Here is a 7,972-nt window from a genome sequence, read left to right on the forward strand (position 1 = left end):
GATAGATAGATAGATAGATAGATAGATAGATAGATAGATAGATAGATTTTTTTTTAAGTGGAGAAGCAACTAAGGAAGACATTCAAAGCAAAAGCTGACCTCTGGCCTCCAAAAGGTCAAGTACATGATCATGTGTCTATGGAGAGACTGAGGTTAGCATGGTATATCCCTAGTATATACTGTGATATACTCTGCCCTACTATAATGCGATAAAAAGACCCTTACCAGATACCAGCCAAACATTGGCAGCATGCATGCTCCGGGGCTTCCTCGTCTCTAAACTGTGGGCCAGAGAAATTCTATTCTTAATAAATTACCCAACCACAGATACTTTGTTACAGCAATGCAAAACCAGACTAAGATGTTCTTCCTAAGAGAAGAACGTAACTACCAAATACCATCTTTGTAAAACTAACCAGAAATATCTAGCCCCGATTGACCTCCAGCTCAAGCGTTCCTTAGTTACCTTCAGAAACGTCCTCAGTACATGTATTTGCTGTGGTTCCAACTTGTACTCAAGGACAGTTAGTGTATATAAGCTACAAACTCGGATCCAGTGTGTAGTAATTATTTACCCCCTCCCAAAAGAGCCTTTCGCTTAAAAAATTATCTGCTTTATTATATCGGTGGGGTGAACTCCTACTGAAGAGGCCAGCAATGGCTTTGAATTTCTGGCAGCGGCTTAGGCTCTCTGAGATTGTAGCTGTCGATCTGTAGAATAGGGATGACAATAGTGCCATTTAATGAACCAACATTTTCTCTCATAGGGTAATCCCCCAGGAGAAATGAAGCTATGTGTTCAAATATTTGTACCCGTGTGTTCCAGCCTGCTTATAGAGCTCCAAGCAATTTGAATATTCATAAGTGGGTTAACAAAGAAAGGAACAAACCGATGAGAACATGAATAGAGTTGAAAAACAACGTGACTGGTGAGATGGCTTAGTGGATAAAGGTGCTTGCCTCCAAGCCTGAGGACTTGAGTTCAGTCCTAGGTCCTCGCATGATGGAAGAAGAGATTATCTTCTGAAAGTCATCCTCTGACTTCTGGTGCAGACACACACACACACTAAACTAAATGTAATAAAAAAAAATTGAGCCAACAAAAGAAATGCGATGTGCTGAGTGAAAGAAAACAGATAAAACATTACATAGTGTATGATTTCATTTATGTTAAATTCTCCTGAAGACATGACCTACAGCTAGAAGTCACTGGTGAGCCATCTCAAAAAGGCAGGGATGGAAACTCTCTGTGAAAGTAGCAATGCTCTGTGTCTCAAAGGCTGTGGTGTCAAAATTTATCAACTTGTGCTCCTAAAATAGTCTCACAGGTGTAAACTAAGCCACAGTAAAGCTGACCACCACAAATCGATGTAACAGAGTTATTATAAAGGTTAATAAAGTGGGGCTGAAGAGATGGCTCAGCAGTTAAGAGCACCGGCTGCTCTTCCAGAAGACCCGGCTTCAATTCTCAGCAACCACATCACATGGCAGCTCACAACTGACTATAACTCTAGCTCCAGGGGATCTCACACACACACACACACACACACACACACACACACACACACACACACAGGCAAAACCACCAATGCACATAAAATAAATAAAATTATAACAGAAAAGATAAATGAAGTGATGTGTGAGAAAGAGATGTGTGTGCGTGTGTGTATGTGTGCGTGTGTAATCTCCCCAAGTTTAGTGCTGTCAGAGAGGCTCATACACTAATAGTTGTGACCATGTGCATACCTGACTGTGATGCACTCCCAGGTGTTCTCCATCTAAATAAAATGGCTCACCAATGACAAGGCGGATGGCGAAAAGTTCAGGTCCAGCTGAGACTGTTCCTGCTGTCAGGTCCTTCCATGGTAGTGTAAGTCCCACCCACGCCTGGGAAATGGACACCACTTCCCCAAAGAAGCCTGAGGCAACTCCTGCCCTTCTGATTCAGGATCAGGCACATAAGTCCAGCCAAACTGCCCTCGCCCAGTCACCCAGGCAGTAAAGTCCAGTGTACCTGCCAAGCCTGTCGGCTTCAGCACCACCCCGAGGCAACTTTATCTAAATGCGTGCCTTCAGCACCCAGCACCCAGCACCCAGCACCCACCATTAGGTGTCCACCACTGGTTGTTGCAGTGAGGGCCTTGAACATCGAATCAATGAACCTGGGCAAGCAAGTCGGGGGAAAAACGGGCAGGAGAATCAAGAAGGCATCAGGGCCTCTCCCCCTGAAGCAAGAAGATGCATTTTATTTATATATATTATGTCTCGTTGCTAGGCAACTGGGCCTTGGCCCAAGTGGCAAGGAGGAGGGGTCTCCTGCTGCAGTGAGCCAGGGTGACTCATTCCTGTGTTGTTAGTTCCTCTGGGCCTGGTGCACACATTCAAGTCAGGCTTGGAGACCAGACCCACCTGCCTGTGGAATTCCTAGATGGAACAGAGCCAGTTCCCAGCTTCTCACCTGCTTGCCGAGAGCCAAAGGAAGCACTCGTAACCAGACGCCTGACTCTGCCATGGGTTGAACTTGGGCAGGCCATTTAATGCCTCTCACTTGCTGAAGGGAGAATGTCAGATGGCATTTCCAAGTCTTACAGTACATTTTAAGTGCCCTGGCTGATTCACACAGGCGCCATTTTCTCCCTTTGACGATCGGAAAATTATAGTCCAAGGCAAGGTTAATTTTCTCAGTTTGCAAAGTTATCCAAAAAGCAGGTTACAAAGCTCTTCTCCATGCCTCAGAGCCCCATATGTACCCCTTTACCACAGCAGATCAGCCGGTTCACTTGCAGTGCCTACTCCATCTTGAGCTCTGTGGCTGAGGTTCTCCAGGGCAGATCCCAGCACAAGTGGGCACAGCTGCCCCTTCCTGCCCACTGTGGGCCACTGGCTAGAAATGCCAGTCTCCCTGCTGGATGCCTGAGTCAGCCAGCAGGTATCTTAAGGGAACTTCACAGTGTCCAATTTTGACTACTTCTGGCTACACAAACTGTTTAGGTCAGTGGAGGTTCCAAGACTGGCTGTTACTCTTCTTCCATCCTGGAAACATTTCTCCTGGTACCTGGTGTTCAGGGGGATAGAACCAAGAGCCACTGAGCCACATTTTCACCCTACAAGCTGAACTCAAACCCCACCTGAGGTAGGAGGGAACGACCAGCCCTCTGGTTTATTCTTTTTAAATTTATTTTTGTTTTTAACTCTCATTTTTATTGTATGTGTGATAGCGTTTTGTCTGAGTGTATGTCTGTGAGTCACACGTATCCTTTGGAGTCTAGAAGAGGGTACTAGATTCCCTGGAACTGGAGTTACAGTTATAAGCTGCCTAGGTATGGAACCTGGATCCTTTGGAAAAGCAACAAGCATTCTTAACCACTGAGCCATCTCTCCAGCCCCTCTCCTTGTCATTCTTACCAACTGGCTCCTGTTTTCTGGATCCAAGTCCTTCAGAATCCAGGTGCTCTCAGGCCTGCTGGCCAAGGAAGACTTTTAAAATGCGGCTCATCTTGCAGTCTCATTGACAAGCTTTCTGCAGACCTGGAGCTTTGCTCACAGCGGCTGGGCTCTGAGATGGAGGCTTCCCGAAGCACAAACTACAATCAAGGGGGCAGATCTCTGTCTCTGATTCATGGGTAAGAAACGGTCTCAAGAAAATGTCTTCACTGTAGTTATTATTTATTCAAATCAATCTGGTTTGCCCTGCTGTAACAATACAGATGTGTGAGTTAGTGAGTGTGTTCGTGTGTGTAAGAGAGAGAGAGAAACTGTGTGCGTGTGTGCAATCTCACAAATTTTGTGTAGGTGCTGTGGCACTCTGAGGACACTTTTGAATGTCATTCCTTGGCTACAGTACATTTTTGATTTTATTGTCTTGTTTTGTTTGGGTTTGTGTGTAAGTTGTATTGTTTTGTTTTTGAGACAGGGTCTCACTGTGTATCCCTGGCCAGCCTGGGACTCACTATTTAGATCAGGCTGGCCTTGAATTCATCTGACTCTATCTCCCAAGAGCCGGGACTAAATATGTGAGCCCCCACACCTGAAGCCTGTGAGTTTTTTGAGCTAGGGTCTCTCTGGCCTGGAGCTTACCAAGTAAGTTAGGCTGGCTGGCCACCCAGCCCCAGGGATTTGCCCATCTCAGTCTCTTCTTCCAGCACACCACCACACCTTTTTTTTTTTTTTTTCAATGTGGGTTCTGAGGATCAGCTTTAGGGCCTCATGCTCATAAGACAAGCGCTTACCCTACTGAGCTGCCTCCCCAGCTTGTCAGAGTAGCTATAAAAACACAATTGTTTTGGCACGTGGTTCTGAGTCCAAGACTAAGAGCTGCATCTCAAAATGCCATTGATACTGACATGGGATAGCCCATGGCAAGAAATAAGGAGTGTGCGCTGTGTGTAGCCTCTTCTTACAGAGCCATCACTATCCAGGCACAAATGCCTCTCTTGATGACCCCACCCAACCCTAATTGCTTCCCAGAAGCTCACCACAAGGAAGCTCAGTTTCCCCCTCAATGTTTCACACAGTGATAAAATTCTGACCTGGGCATCCTTGAGGGATACTCCAATTATATCCAAGCCACCCGGCCATAGGCCAGCTTTACTGACTACCTGGTGCTCCTACGTCATGCACAGCGCCATGGCTTGCTAGTGCCCCCTCTGGGCTGACTGTCCTTTGAAGGCATCTTCATTTTACTTACCTGCCTCTGCCATATAGTGGGGGTGTCTGCTGGACAGACACACAAAAAAGGGATGAGGGAAAACAAGTCAGTTCTATTTTAAAGAGTATAAGCCGTGGGCATGAGACATTTGGGGATACTGAATAAGGGAAGGCAGGAATACTACTCTGATTTCACTCAGCTCTTAAAACTGAAAAAAAAAAAATCAACCTGGGGACTGGCGGCTGTCTCAGTCGGTATAGTGCTTGCCTAGCATGGACAGGATCCTGGGTTCTATACACAGCACCACGTTAACAGGGTGTGCTGGCACATACCTGTAGTTCCAACATCATAGAAGTGGAAGCAGGAAAGTTCAAGGCCATGGGATACATGAGATCCTGCTTCAAAAGAAAAAAAGAAAAAGAAGAAAAGAAAGAAAAGAAAAAAGAAAACAAAAACAAACAGAAACCAAACCCCAAACCAAAAAACAAGCAAACAAACAACAAACAAATCTGAGGCAGCAAGATGGTTCCACCAGCTAAGGCACTTGCCTCTAAACTGGATGACCTGAGTTCAATTCACAGAACCCACATGGTGGAAAGAGAGAACCAGTTCCCACGGATTGCCCTCTGACTCCCATTTGCATACCATGGCACTCATGCACAAGCAAGCACGCAAATACAATAAATGCAATAAAACTTTTTTAAAAAAATCAACTCAGCCCAAGATGGGTGGTGCACTCCTGTAATCACGGCACTTGTGAGGCTAAGATAGGAGAACGCCAAGTTTGAGGCTAGTTATCCAAGGTCTACATACAAGCCCCTGTCTCAAAACTATACAACATAGTTCAGTGGCGTACACTTGCCTAGTGTGACGGGATTCTAGCTCTGGTAACATATACATATGTGCAAATAAATCAACCCTAATTCCTTAAGCCTAATCCATCCTCAATAACACTAGCATTATTTTCAAGGTTCCTCGAAAACTCAGGTACATTAAGTCCTTGTTCCCTTTTCCACTTAGATATTATGAGCTTGCCCCAGCCCTCTTCAAACTGAAGAGACTGATTATTTTTTCCACTGTAGGTTGTGAAACGAAACTATCAGGAAATAAGCTGTGTGGAACTGAAACTAGAATGCCACACTTGATAATAAGACCGAACAATGTGTTGTGAAACTTGTAGCTGAATATGTTTCTGTCATGTGACCTGGGCCAGCAGGACATTCTTTCAGTGCCAGGGTCCTGAGGGAGAGGACCAGGGGTGAGAAAATAGAAAGATATGAAAGTTGGAATTAGAAGGTCTTGCCTAGGCTGACAGCTTGTGCTGATCAAGTTTATAAGAAGTACGATGTCTTATTTACAGTTTACAGGGGAGGATGGGATAGACGTAAGGCTATCATAAAACTGGATGAAGTCAGCAGGAAGCTCACCAGTTGTACAAAGGGATCACAGGATATCTCCAGTATGCTACAGACCAAGTACACAGTGGCCTTGGGACTGATGACTCCAGTCTCTTCAAGATGCAAATGTCTGTCCTAGAGATCACTATGGCTTCAGACTCACAGAGATCCTTCTGCCTCTGCCTCCTGAGTCCTGGGATTAAAGGTGTGATTTAGATTCGTTATAGCTTAATGGAGTATCTGAAGCTGGCATGGCACTTTAAAGTTAACTGTTGCTGTATAGTTTGTACCGTATCTCCTAAATGCAGCACCACACTTCCTAAGCATTTAACTTAGCTTCTAGTTTTTACCTGTACATTCTTATGTTGCCAAAGAAGCTGATTAGCAAAATGGGCAGTTTGCACTTATTAGATAGAACCACTGTAGACATGTTGAGAAATAACGTTATATTTTGAGTTTAAATTACTGTGCTTAAGAAATCTATAAACAGAAACGCCTCTAACCTGTAAGCCCCACTTTCCCAAGGACAGATAACTTCCTAGAGTGCTGAGGGCTGCTGTTCACGTAAGAGAACAAGCTGAGTGTTTTCACTTCTGTAAACAAGCTTGGTTGCCCCAACTGCACAGGATGGGCTTGGTCACATGTAGGTGGGAGGTACCTAGGCAGAAAGCATGTCAGGATGTATGCTTGTCCCTGACTGGATGAAGGCGGGAGGCGTGTAGCCTTGCCTTTGTAAGCCTGTAACTAATGTAATTCAGTGCCATTTACTCTGGCAGACTTGGGTATGGACCTGGCCCATGTCCATCGTCCTGACCAGTATTTAATAAAACTTGCTTCAGATCTGGCTCAAAAGTTGTGGTAGTGGCCTCTTATTATTCTTACCCAGTGGGATTAACAGAAGCAGCTGCAGAAGCTATCACAGTGACTATTTTGAAAATGCTAGTCAAAATCAAAACAAAACCGAAAAAAAAAAAAAAACCCTCTGCTTTCGAGTAAAAGTCTGATGCACTTCAAGGAGAACCTATAGTACAAAACCACCATGTCAAGTATCATCAAGGTGCACCACAGCCATAACTAAGGAAGTCTGCTGAAGCAAGAGAAGGCCTCTCAGCAGAGGGAGAGTTTACACAGTGAGGAGACAACTGGTACAGTGACTTTAAAGTGTCCCCACTCTCTTGAATTTGAGGAATCCCATTCAGTGGCAAATGTGGATGGTTACCGCAGGCAGTGAGTCCAAACACAGAAGGATGTCCATACCACAGTTGTTCATCCTCTCCAAAAGTCCCATAGACCACTGTGCAGGCCTGTGGCTAACAGCCAGAGGCGGGGTTGAGCCTTTCCTTTAGGAGATAATATAACAGGACAGAGGCTCTGAGGGGATCCTAGGAGGTTCTCCTCATCTCAACCAGGTGGGCGCCTCCACGGCAAGTTGACCAGCCCCTCAGATTGTCCACTCAGAGGCAGAGTTCTTTAGAACCATGGAGCATGACCCAAGGGGAAATTCCATTCTGAAACCAGGGTGCAAGATTTTTATTGCAAGGCGGTGAGCAGAGATTGGAAAGTTAAGTGATGAGCTGGTGGGCAGTGTCTGCAGGGTGCGTTGTTTCCGCCTTCCCTTTGCAGGTCGGAAATGCTTCTTAACTTAAATGCTTCGCCAATGGATGTGTAACTAACATTCAGACATCAACAAAGTGTCTAAGAAAGTAAGTCCTTGCCTGGTGGTGGTGGTGCATGCCTTTATGCAGAACTGGAGTTTGAGGCCAGCCTGATCCAGAGAGCAAGTTCCAGGGCAGCCAGGGCCACACAGAGAAACTCTGTCTCAAAAAAACCAAGAACGAAAGAGAGAGTGAGAGAAAGGAAGGAAGGAGGGAGGGAGGGAGGGAAGGAAGGAAGGAAGGAAGGAAGGAAGGAAGGAAGGAAGGAAGGA

At 45.4% G+C, this 7,972-nt stretch overlaps 1 long non-coding RNA gene across 12 annotated transcripts in view; it reads right to left on the minus strand.

The window, feature by feature from the left end:
• The window catches only part of LOC129690000 (uncharacterized), a 10,603-nt gene that overhangs the window by 2,312 nt on the left and 319 nt on the right, over nucleotides 1-7,972 (minus strand). For 2 of the 12 annotated variants that reach the window (XR_008722219.1, XR_008722218.1), the window contains exons 2-4: nucleotides 4,981-7,859; nucleotides 3,406-3,693; nucleotides 1,747-3,055 (exon numbers count right to left, since the gene is read on the minus strand). This is a non-coding gene — a long non-coding RNA (uncharacterized LOC129690000). The other 10 variants (XR_008722225.1, XR_008722223.1, XR_008722224.1 and 7 more) reach the window with 9 other exon arrangements.

Source organism: Psammomys obesus, unplaced genomic scaffold (genome assembly GCF_907164565.1).
Source record: "Psammomys obesus unplaced genomic scaffold, mPsaObe1.curated_primary_1811, whole genome shotgun sequence".
Lineage (NCBI taxonomy): Eukaryota > Metazoa > Chordata > Mammalia > Rodentia > Muridae > Psammomys > Psammomys obesus.